The sequence below is a fragment of the Elephantulus edwardii genome, unplaced genomic scaffold, assembly GCF_000299155.1.
Source record: "Elephantulus edwardii isolate Elephantulus edwardi_28Jun2011 unplaced genomic scaffold, EleEdw1.0 scaffold00039, whole genome shotgun sequence".
NCBI lineage: Eukaryota > Metazoa > Chordata > Mammalia > Macroscelidea > Macroscelididae > Elephantulus > Elephantulus edwardii.
In genome coordinates this window covers 15,719,293-15,732,412 of record NW_006399789.1, presented here as the reverse complement: position 1 = coordinate 15,732,412, position 13,120 = coordinate 15,719,293, and the positions used below count along the sequence as shown (strand labels likewise).

Here is a 13,120-nt window from a genome sequence, read left to right as displayed (position 1 = left end):
TCTCCACCCTGTGTTAGCTGGTTGTTGCAGTAACAGAGTCAATCCATCTTATTGAAGGCTGTCTTCTCCTTCTCTGATCTTCCACCTTTACAAGCATGATATCCTCTTGTAAGGACTGATCCCCCCTGACAACATGTCCAAAGAATGCAAGACCAAGCAAGTCTTTCATGAGTTTTGCTTCTAAGGAGCATTTGGCTGCACTCCTTCCGACATAAAGTTATTTGTTATTTTGGCAGTCTATACATAGTATATTCAATGGTATATTAGCTTCACAGTTCAAGCACATCAATTCTAAGCATTACCAAAAAATACACATTATTATAGAGGAATGCGAATTCACAGACATAAGGAAAAAATATCCATACATGGCAATGCAGATAAAAGGTCAAAAAAAGCAACATTTCGCTCTTTCACCAAGGACCCTCCAACATGGGCCAAGTTCGCACCAAAACTGTGAAGAAGGCGGCCCGGGTCATCACTGAGAAATACTACATGCACCTGGGTAATGACTTCCACACGAGCAAGCGTGTGTGCGAGGAGATCGCCATTATTCCCAGCAAGAAGCTCTGGAACAAGATAGCAGGCTGTGTCACACATCTGACGAAGCAGATTCAGAGAGGGCCTGTAAGAGGCATCTCCATTAAGCTGCAGGAGGAGGAGAGAGAAAGGAGAGAGAATTACGTACCAGAGGTGTCAGCCCTGGATCGGGGGATCATTAAAGTAGATCCGGACACTAAGGAAATGCTGAAACCCTAGGATTCTGGCAGTCTGGCCAACCTGCAGGTCACTCAGCCCACAGTTGGAGTGAATTTCAAAACACCACGTGGAGCCGTTTAAATCTGTCTGCTGTGCTGTAATATTTTCAATAAACTTGGGCACACCAGAAGACAAACAAACAAAAAAAAGCGACATTTCCCACTGCTTTCTTACTTTGGAAAGAAAGAAGTAATTGGTTAGGTCAATCAAATTTACAAATTGTTTTGCATAATATATAGGGGATACAAATAGATTTCTCTGTTGTCAGACCAGTTAGTTGGTGTTGTTAGGTACCATTGAGTTGAATGGATTCTTAGAGATTCTGTGAACAATAGATCTGAACCTCGTCCTATCCTGTGCCATCTTCACCATCTCAGGCATACTCATGCCATGTTCATGCTTTTGGTAGTCCAAAGGATATTCAGCACTCTTCTCCAACAGCACAACTCAATATGGATTATATTTCAACATCAAGAAAACAACAGTCCTTACCACTGGGCCAATAGGCAACATCATATAGATAGAGAAAGAACTGAAAATGCCAATGATTTAATCTTACTTGGATCCACATTCAACACATTTGATATCATAAGTCAGGAGATCAGGAGATACATTGCTTCAGGCAAGTCCACTGTCAGAGACCTCTCAAAATATAAACCCTTTAATTTTATCTCCTATCCTTTGCATCTCAATATGATATTCTAGATATAAATTTAAGGACTTTTAGAGCGGCTATCCTAGGACAAAAATAATTCGATTTGATGATGGTGATAGAAAATCAGGCAGGATTTAGAGTTTCTAAACTGGTTGGAAAGGTGGAGGGACAGCCAAGGAGAGGAAGATTTTCAACCAGGTGGACTGAAACAGTGACTGCAGCAATGGGCTTGAGTGTATCAGAGACTGTGAGGATGGCACAGGGTAAGACAGGGTTTGGATCCATTGTTCATAGGTTGCATGAGACATGCTCAACTCGATGGCACCTAACAGCAATAACAAAAACAGCAACAACATTCTCATAGAACCCCAGGTTCTTCAATCCTTTGTTCCTATTGATGAATTATAAACTTTTATGTGTGTGTGTGTGTCCTCCAAGTTTTACTATTCCTTACCAGTCAATGAGTCTAGTCCAGAATAGTCAATATCTATTTGACTTTGCTTTTATATCCTGCAAATAAATACTGGTAGTTTGCTTAGTTACAGGCTCTGGGAATTTGCATTCAGTTCTGTTTAATGACCTGGATTCACTCTCACATCCATTAATATGCTTTACTGGAAACTGAAATCTGTTTCCTCACACCTATTCTCAGGAAGTTTTCAAAATAGAGCTTCGTCAACTACTGTCACCATCACCATGTTCACCACCTTTGCTTTCTCAGTTATCTCCTTCCAACAATCTCATTCTTATTGATGAGTTTTAAACTGCGCTTTCTGAAACCACTGACACTTTCTGAAGCCTGACACTTTCATGGGATTGGCCTCAGATTGTTTTCCTAATTAACTTCAAGAAGACCAGTTTTTATAACTAGGTTACACTTTCTTAGACAAGACTAGTTCCCTGAATAAAGGACTAAAATGTTTTCTTTTCTTCCTGAATTTTAGCTTGTCATCCTTCCAAGCTCTCCCAATTCTGTACACTTTCAGTAGCAATGGTGAGCTATAGCTAGTTTGCTTCAGATTATAAAAGACAATTTTCAAATTTTCAAGAATTTCGAGAGTGGCTTATTATATCCAGTCATTACAGCAACTTACAATTTAACAAATTATACTGAAAACAAGGGTCATTATATTCTTTGGAGAAAATAAGCAGTTAAATTTTCTAATTTACTCAAGAGTTAGGTAATGATTTACTAACTAGCTACTCCAAGTTCAACCATTGGGGGAAAATAGATAAATTCATTTTATCAAAATTTAAATGTTCTGTGGCTCAAAAGACACTATCAAGAGAAAGAGAAGATAACTTAAAGACCTGGGGAAATATTGGTCAGAAAAATAGGCTTAGTAATGTACTTTAAAAAAAATTTTCTTTATTATTTTGTGCATGTGTACCGTCAAATCAGATCTGACTGGTACAGGAGGAGATTGTCCCTCCTTCTCCAGCAGAGAATCTGGTGGATTCAAACCACGTACTTCTAGGATTGCAGTGCAGCTTCTTGCCACTAGGCCACCAGAGCTCACCTTAGTAATGTGCTTTTAAGGGAGCTCTGGTGCCCTAGTGGCAAGAAGCTGTGCTACAATCCCGAAGCCATGCTCTTTGAGATCACCTGCCAGTCTGTGGGAGGAGGATGGGTAATTGCCTTCTGCGTGATTAACTGCCTCTGAAAATCCACAGGAGGGTCTGCTATGGGTCATTTCTATCTCTAAGGTACAAAATAAGAATGTACTTTTAGTTATAACCCATGAACAACGCCTGTTGTTCACTCATAAACATTTTAAAACGTAATTAAAACCCAGAAAATTATTTGAGATAATATTAATTATCTTAATTTTTAAGATAGCATTATCTTAAAGCTATCTGGTCCGATCTAAGTAATAATATACCTTCCAGTGTGTTTTTGAAGCTGTAAATTGCACAGGAGGAGACTACCCATCTTTCTTCTATAAAGCCTCTGGTGAGTTTGAACTATCAGATAGGCGTGACCTTTAAGTTAGAATTGCAGTTGGAGACAGACTAGGCTACCAGAGTTCCCCTTTAGAAAAATGCAGTTCACAAAACTAAAGGTCTGTATAATAGGAGCTGATGCTGTGTCAGGGTAGCCCAGTCTGACTTCTAACCACTTTATAAACGGGAACTGTTTCCATGAATAATATCTATAGCAGCAAATAGATAGCTGCTTGGTCAGATAAGCAACCACACATACTCCTGCACCTCTTTCTACAAATCATTGTGGCCTGATATTCATTCTTGACTCACAGATTTTGCTCACAGATGTGGTACTAAGAGTAGGGTTTATTAGAGAAATAGGTTTGGAAATGGGGAAGACAAAGAATATCACTCAATGCAAGTCTAAATTTAGCCCAATCCAGATTTAGACCCAATCCAGATTAACAGCAAACACAATTCCTTAACTAGTGATAATCTTGGTTTCGATTCAGTGGCACAAATTCAAGAAGCCTTTGGTTTCTTTAGTCATTCAGAAGCTTTGTCTCAGAGCAGTTACAAGTCAGCTTTTCTTTCAATCATCCAGCAAGCAAAACCTTTAATTGTGGCCAGTTCCATCATATAGCAGAAAAAACCTTCAACAATACTCTATTTGTGGACTTCTCTGGTTATTCCTTGCCACAGTCTTTTCACAGCAGTGTGACAGTCTCTCCTCTCTCAAGCTCCATACTAGGGTTTCACGCTACAGGGTGTAAAGCACTCTTTTTCTCTTTTAATAGTCCCATTACTGTTGATAATTTTCACGACTATGTATCTGCAGTTAAGGAGCTGGAGCCCAATGGAAGCTAATGTAATGGCTAGAAAACTAACACTACAGTCTACCACTCCATACTCATTAAAAAGGCCATGATTAAAATAAACCTACAAATAGTAAGGCATATTACTGAAGAGAAAGAGAAATTGTAACTCTCATGCATTTCTGATGGATATGTAAAATGGTTTAACCTCTTCGGAAAAATGTTAAGCATAGAATTATTACATGTCTATATTCACCTAAAAACTTGCACATAAATGGTCACAGCAGCATTGTTCTGTGAATAGTCATAAAGTGGAAAACCACTCAAATGTCCATCAACTGATGAATAGAAAAGCAAAGTGTGGTCAATTTACAAAATAGAACTTATTTGGTGATAAAAAGGAATGTTTTCTGTGTGGATCATAGTAAATTATGGCTAACATTAAGAATTGGAATCCCAGAACAATTAATTGTCCTTCTGTGAAACCTATTTTAGACCTAGACTCTATTGAACAAACAGAGCAAGGGGAAAACACTACAAAATTTAAAATTAATAAAGGTGTGCATCAGAGTTGTATCTTTTCTCTATACCTATTTAATTTGTATGCTCAGAAAATCATTTGAGTAACTGGACTCTATGAAGAAGGATATGACATCAGAATTGGAAGATGACTCATTAATAACCTTTGTTATACAGATGACACAACCTTGCTTGTTGAAATTGAGGAGGACTTGAAGCCCTTGCTGTAGAAGATCAAACATTGTAGCCTTCAGTGTTGATTGCGTATAAAAGTAAAGAAAACAAAAATACTTACTTCTTGACCAAGAGGCCAGTGGTCCAGCGGTAGATTTCAGAAAAGACTGAAACTGTGAACTACTTCATCTTCTTGGATTCACAATAAATACACTTGGTACCTGCAGTCAGGAGACAGGAGATGTTACACTGGGAAAGTCTGCACTAACGACTTCTCTAACTGACTGAGGAGAAATGACTCAGGTGTGCTTGACTCAGATCATGGTCTTTTTCAATCACTTGCTAGGCATCAGAGAGCTGGACAATGAATAAGGATGACAGAAGAATAATTAATGCCTTTGAATTGTGGTGTTGGAGAAGAGTACTGAATGTCCAATGAACTACCAAAAGAACAAACACATGTATCTTGGAGAAAGTGCAACCAGAATGCTCCTTGGAGATAAAGATGACAAAGCTTTGTCTCACATACTTTGGGCATATTACTAGAAGAGGCTATTCTGTGGAGAGGAACGTCATTCTTAGAAAAGAGTAGGAGTCAGTAAAAGACAGAAAACACCTCGATGAGATGGATTGACACAGTTACTGCAGCAATAGGTTTAAATGAAATGATAAGGATGACACAAGATAGGACAGAGTTCAGATTTGTTGTTTGTAGGGTCACTGTGAGTCATGCCTGACTTGATGACACCTAACAACAACAACAACATGTTACAACATGCCAAGTCAAAGATGCAAATCATAAAAGAACACATGATTCCATTTATATGAAATGTCCACAATAGGCACTGTCCTAATTGCAGTGGGAAAATCTACTGCCAGAGGCCTCTCCAGAGTGCTGAAGAGCAATGATGTCACTCTGGAGACTAAGATGTGCCCGATCCAGGCCATGATCTTTCAATTACTTGCTATGCATCAGAGAGCTGGACAATGACCAAGGTTGGTAGAAGAATTCATGTCTTTGAGTTGTGGTACAAAAGAGTAATGACTATATAATAGACTTCTAAGAGAATAAACAAGTTTATTCTGGAGGCAGTGAAATCTGGATGTTCCATGGAAGCAAGGATTCTCAAGCTCTGTCTTACTTTAGGCATGTTGCAAGGAGGGACCAATCCTTGAAGAGGGACATCTTGCTTGGAAGGGTGGAGGGACAGTGCAAGAGAGGAAGAGCCTAGATGAGATGGATTGACTCAGTGACTTGGGTAATGTGGGTAGGTGTGTCAGAGACAGTGAAGTTGGATCAAAATAGAGCAGGGTTCAGGATTGATGTATATAGAGTCCATGAGTCACAAGTGACTCTATGGCACATAACAACAACATAGAGGCAGAAAGTAGATTATTAATTGCCTGGAAGTAAAGAGGAGAACAGGGAATAACTACTAATTGGTAGATGATTTCTTTTTAATGTGATAATTAAAAAAAAATTAGTTTATGCTTATGGTTGTACAATCCCTGTAAATATAGCAAATTCTCGATTTTATTATTTAAAAGAAATGAATGGTATAGTTCCTGAATTGTATTAAAAGAAAGCTGCTAATAAAAATGAGACAGTAAGTATTAAAAATGCTAATTTGCTAATAATGATACATTCTTGTACTATATTTTTTGTGTTATTTTGTGTTACTACATATTGGGGTTATTTGCTGAGGGATAGTGCTTAAGTGGTGCCTTAATGTAGGATAAATTTGTGCACCATATCAACCTTAAAATAGTAGGGACTGTTTATCTCAACCAACATCTTACTTATCTCTTTATATCAGACAGCCAGATGTCAGTGAGAGATAATACTCTATCTAATCCCTTAGGAAGACTAGTTGGCTTTGAGGTTTAGGCACAAACAACTATCTGCACCATTAATGAAATACAATGATGTAACAAAAGACTTTATGACAAATCAAATTATTAGAATGTGCTGTACAAAACATCCATGAGTTAGTCTGCCATATTCTACTAATAAATATTGAGTAACATAAAAATGTGAAAATTAATTAAAGCCTCTTATTGCTTGCAGTTATCAGTGGCCAAGAAAGTAGAAACAATTTAAACATTTAAAGCATGTTATTGTTCTTACGTTGTTAATATGAGAATTAGGCACAACTTTAAGTACCACAGTCAGGAATTCTGTTCTCAGTTTTTATATGCACTGAAATCCAGATAATCTGAAATTCTTGCTTTCCAGCTGACATTAGAAAACGGCAAGAAACTGAAACCAAGGTTCCTAGAGTTGCCCTGTATTTCACCTGCAGCTCACCTCCCACCACCACTGCAATCGCTGCTGTCACCTTTCCACCTTCTAATCCATGTGCATATATAGTCTTAAGTGTATTTGGAACACTTTTAGTAAGAACACTTTGAATTTTTAGTTCTGATTCATCCAGCCCCTGCAATGAAGGCTTTGGAAATGGTGCAAAATCCCAACAGATGACATATGATTCATTACCTCAAACTGAGTCAAATCCTTTTTTGAGATGTACATAGCACGAGTTTGGGATTTTTTTTTTTAGTGGTAGGAGATGAAAGGTGCAGAAATGTACTGTTTTCCCTGCTGTCGCCCTTAGACCGTTCCAACTCACAGTGACAATATGTACCACAGAACAAAACACTACTTGATCATTCACCATCCTCACAATCATTTTGAGGGTTCTTCACAAATAACTCATGTATGCCTCCAAGGAAATTTTGAATTTCTGGTTAGGTATAATCCATTCTCCCAGGATAATGCCTTCCCTATAGAGATCTGATTAGATAATCTGCAAATTGCAAGGGATCAAAAGGTATTTACTACTCCTTTTAGCATCTTCAATCTGTATGCTGTGCAAATAATTTGAGAAGCTAACCTATATAATGGAGCTCTGATAGCCTAGTGGTAAACTGCACTTCAATCCCAAAGGCAAATGGTTCAAATCCACTAGCTGCTCTGTAAGAGAAAGATGGGCAATCTCTCTTCCTGTGTGATTAATCGCCTCTGAAAATTGGCTTGAAAGGCCAGTTCCAACTCTACTGCACCCAACAACATGCTTTTAATGTGTCTTTGTCTTTTTAAAAAATTGGTTTTATGGTAAAAAATAGAAATATAACAAAACATTTTCCAATTACCTATTTTTAACATGTATGAATCTGTGACATTGATTATATTCATCATGTTATGTTACTATCACCACAATCTGTGTCTAAACTATTCTATCAATTCAGAGTCCTCTCAGCAATAGGGGAATTTTGTTTTCCTTCTCTTTCATAGTCCTGGTAACCACTAATAAAATTTTATCTCTATGTATTTGCCTTAGAGCCAAGCTTAACATGTCTTGAATCAATCAAATTCTAGTCACTTTTTCAAGTTGGCAAATCTTAAAACTTGAGAAAACAGTGTCTCTCACATTTTATATTAAACATAAAGAGTACTCATTGATTGCTTACACTAGGTTCAATTATCATTATGTCATGAATCTAGCATAGTGTGAATGGTATGGAATGGTAAGGTTACCAAAAATCTTCTAGACTAGATTACGACAAATGGTAGAGATTGGACAAGGGCTTTGAATTGGTTTATTGAGCTTGATAGTACAATGGATTAAGCATTGGGCTGCTAATTTATAGGTTGGTGGTTTGAATCTTTTTAAAATAATGAGGTTATTTGACAGAATATATTTGTACAACTTGAACCAATGATCTGTTCAATAATCAGTCCCTGGCCTGGTGTTGACTATCGATATTGAGCTTCTCCAACAATTCCTTCCAAAGATGGAGTCAATCTCATTCCCATACCATCCATCTAGTGAGGTCCATGTGTAAGTCTATGGATTCAACACCATTCTTCTGTTTTTCATTCTTGATAGGAGATCATGTGATTGTCTGATTCAAAATGGCCCAAGTCAATCCATCTCATCTCACTAATGCCTAGAATGTTGGTGTTCATGTTTTCCATATCATTTTTCACAATTTCTAGTTTTCCAATATGCCTTTGAGCTGTGGTAATGGAGAAAAGTATTCAATATTCCACTCATTGTTGTTGATTGCCTTCAAGTTGAGTATAGCTCATAGTGACCTTCTAAACAAAAGATGAGAAGCCTTTATCTCAGATTGCCAAAAGAATTAACAGGTATGTCTTGGAGAAGATGAAGCCAGAGTGCTTCTTGGACACAAAGGTGATAAGCTTTGTCTCATACTTTGGACATGTTGCTAGAAAAGGCTATTCCTTGGAAGGTGGAGTAGCGGCAAGCAAGGAAGATGCTCAACCAGATGTATTGATGCAATAACTGCATCAGTGTACTTGAATATGTCAGAGATTGTGAGGATGACACCGGATAGGACAGGGTTCAGATCTGTTTCTCACAGAGTTGCTATGAATCATACTCCACTCCATGACACATAACAACACAGTATTTCTAAGAATATCTGTCTCAAAGTTCATCACTTAGAGAAATTTGACTTTCAAAGCCCATTTTTATATTATGCCACAATCCTTTTAATAAGCTGTGCTGCAATCCAAGGGTGGTGTTGATCCACCAGCTGCTTTGTGGGAGAAGAATGGGTAATTTCCTTCCACGCAATTTACTGCCTCTGAAAACCTGCTAGTGGGCCAACTATGGGTCCACTGAATAGCACACAATAATAACAACAGTGTTGCCTGACAGAATCACTGTACCAAAAAAGCATTGGTTAACACTGATAATTTCATGAAGAAATACATCATCAAGAATCAGTGGTACTGAAGAAAGAAGTTAAGGGCTGCACTGAAGGCATTTTTTTAAAGGCTCTGGTAATTGACAAAATGCTAATTAATATCCTTCAACAAACAGATGCAGTCCTGCAAATGTTCTTTTATATATTTCAAGAAATTTGCAAAACAGCTACCTGGTCAACTAACTGGAATAAGATACAACAAAACGTGGAAGTTTTTGAAAAATGTCACAAGCAAGTAAAATCTTGCTGATAATTATGTTTTAAATGGCTTAAGCAGTATGGGGTACGGAAAGAAATCCATGCTGTATTGAGAAGAGGCTATGGAACAAGGGGTCATTTTGTTGATGTCACTAGCTAACAACAGGGAACATCAGAAAGGTGTTTGCTTGTTTTTATTGACTATGCAAAGGTTTTGGACTGTGTGGATCATAATAAGTTAAGTGGAACTGGACTCCATAAAGAGGAATGTGGCATCACTATTGGAGAAAGACTCAACAACCTACATCATGTAGATGACACAACTTTGCTTCCTAAAACTGAGGATGACATAGGCTTTTTCTGTAGGAGGTCTAGGACTGCAGTCTTCATTATGGATTGAAGCTCAACATCAAGAAAACAAGGATTCTTGCCACTGGGTGAATAGGCAACATCATATTAAACAGAGGAGAAACTGAGAGTCTTAACAATTTATCTCACTTGGTTCCATGATCAACACCAGTAGTCAGGAAAATCTGCTGTCAGGGACCTCTAGAGTATTGAAAAACAATGTCAGTCTAGAGACTAAGGTGCGCCTGATCCAAGTCATTGTTGTTGTGTACTATTGAGTCAGAACTAACCCATAGCTGACTCTCTAGCAGGTTTTCAGAGGCAGATATCTTGAGAGAAGATTGTCCATCCTTCTCCCACGGAACAGCTGGTGCCCTAGAACCATGTGCCTTTGGGATTGCAGCATAACTCCACCAAGGCACCATCATCTTTGCAATTACTTGCTATGCATCAGAGAGCTGGACAATGACTAAGGTTATAGAAGAATCCACGCCTTTGAATTGTGGTGCTAGAGAAGAGTGTTGAACATACCATGGACTGCTAAGAGAACAAATATGTCCTGGAAGGGGAGAAACCAAGCTGCTCTTTGGAGGCAAGAATTCTGAAGGTCCGTCTCACATAATCTGGGCACAGGGCTAGGAGGGACCAGTCCTTGGAAAAGAACGTGCTTGGAAGGGTGGAGGGACAGCGTAGGAGAGGAAGACCCTGAATGAGACGGATTGACTTAGTAACTAGTGTGATAGGAGTAGATGTATTAAATATAGTGAAACTGGCTCAGGATAGGCCAGGGTTCAGAGCTATTGTACATAGGGTTGCTATGAATCACAGGCTACTTGACAGCACATAACAACAAAACAATAACAACTCTGAAAAGAATATAATTTCAAAATACTTAATTGTGGTCATGTGAAAGTTATACATCAATTAAGAGGCAGCCAATTAAATGGAATAAGGGGCTACAGCATGGTTAAAATCAGGAACAGAGTATATCAGTGTTGTATTAATTCAGCATAGTTTTTTTCCCCAGTAGATATGCTGGACAGAGAATCCTGAAGAAGAATATGGCAACAGGATCAGAGAAGGATTCATCAACAAACTGTTTGCCATGTGGCGATGACACAATTTTACTTTACGAAAATGGAGAAACCTTGAAGCACTTATCACTGAAGCTCAAAGACTATAGTTATCAGTATAAATTCAAGATGCCTTACTCTTTTACACCAACCTTTCCAAACATGATATCCTTTTCCAAGGACTGGATCCTCTTAAAAACATACCCAAAGTGTAAGAGGAAGATTTATCATCGTTACTTCTAAGGATCACTCTAATTTGTTTGTTGCCAGTCCATGAGATATTTAATACTTTTCTCCAATACCACACAACTCAAAGGCATCAATTCTTCTGTCATCCTTTTTCACTGTCTGACTTTCATATGCACAGCAAGTAATTGAAAATGCCATGGCTTGGATCAAGTGCCCTTCAGTCTTTAAACTGATGTCACTGCTTTTCAGCACTTCGGGGAGTTTCTTAACAGTAGATTTCCCTAATACAGACTTCTTTTGATTCCTTGAATGCTAATTTACTATCTTTTGCTATCTTGACTGCTAATACCACCCGTGTTAATCATTGATCCAACCAAGATTAAACTGGTGGCAATTTCAATTTTTTCTGCATCTATCATGAAGTTGCCTAATGAACCAGTGGTAAGGATTTATGTTGTCTTGATGTTGAAATAGTCTGCATTGAAGGCTGTAGTTTTTGATCTTCAGCAATTTTTCACTTTTGGCAAATGAGGTTGAAAAACCTTATGAACAATAGGGGAAGACCATTAGATATAGCATTGGTGATAGAGTCCTCTGATTGGAACACACTAAAAAATGAAGAAGAACTGCAAACATGCATTAATAATTGAAAAGTGGGATGTACAAACATTTATTAATAATTAGAATGAGGAATGTATAAAGTATGAATCTAAGAAAATTAGAAGTTGTCATAAATAAAATGGAATGCATAGAGGTCAACATTCTAGGCATTAGTGAGCTGAGATGGACTGGAATTGATCACTTTGAATTAGACAATCATATGATCTACCATGCTGGCAATTAGGAAATGAGGAAGAACCGTGGTTTATTAGAATCAAAAGACCATTTGAAAGATCCTTCTGAAGTACAATGTTGTGAAAAAGAGAATATTATTCCTACACCTACAAGGAAGATCTGTTAATACAACAATTATTCAAATATACATTATCAACAACTCTAGTGGTCTTAAGCTCCCACTTTTTTGTTTCTTATACCTTCTAGAACTGCTGACCTTTTGCTAGCTGCCAAAGGAGACCAACAGCTGAGCATTAACCATTGCATCACCAGTGTTCATCACAGGAGTACCTTGGAGATGACTAAATTTGGAAAGATAGGAAATCTTCTGACCCAGATATAACTATGCTATTAATGTAACATATGTTAATTGAGCTCTAAAAATTAAAACACAAATTTTAAAAGGACGATGAGGAGTTTAAATATAAACTTTATCATTGTCTCTTTTAGGACATTAGTAGCACGTAGTAACCAGCAAGTAGTAACATACAGATTTGATGACCCAGAATGTGAAATCTAATATAGTGTATTTTATTATTTTGGTATTCTGAAACTTTTACTAGAGAAATAACAATTACAATGAAAACAAAAATTATCAATATTGGATTATCTACTGGAAAGTTTATTATATGATACATGTAAACCCAAAAATAGCTAAGAAAACATACAGCTTTAAGAAAATACTTAGGAGTCAGATAAATTATCAAATGGGAAGCTAATCCCCAGAACTGATGGAGTTCTGGAAGCCTAAGTAGAGTTACTTACTCTAACTCTCCAATTTGGCATTTGTCCATAGTGTAGTTGTTGTTGTTATGTGCCATCTAGTCGCTTGCGACTCATAGCAACCCTATGTACAACAGCCCTAAACCCTACTCTATCCTGTGCCAGTCACACTG

At 37.7% G+C, this 13,120-nt stretch overlaps 1 pseudogene; it reads left to right on the top strand.

The window, feature by feature from the left end:
- Positions 1–429: 429 nt before the first annotated feature.
- On the top strand, positions 430–837 carry LOC102876028 (annotated as a pseudogene).
- The last annotated feature ends 12,283 nt before the right edge of the window (positions 838–13,120 follow it).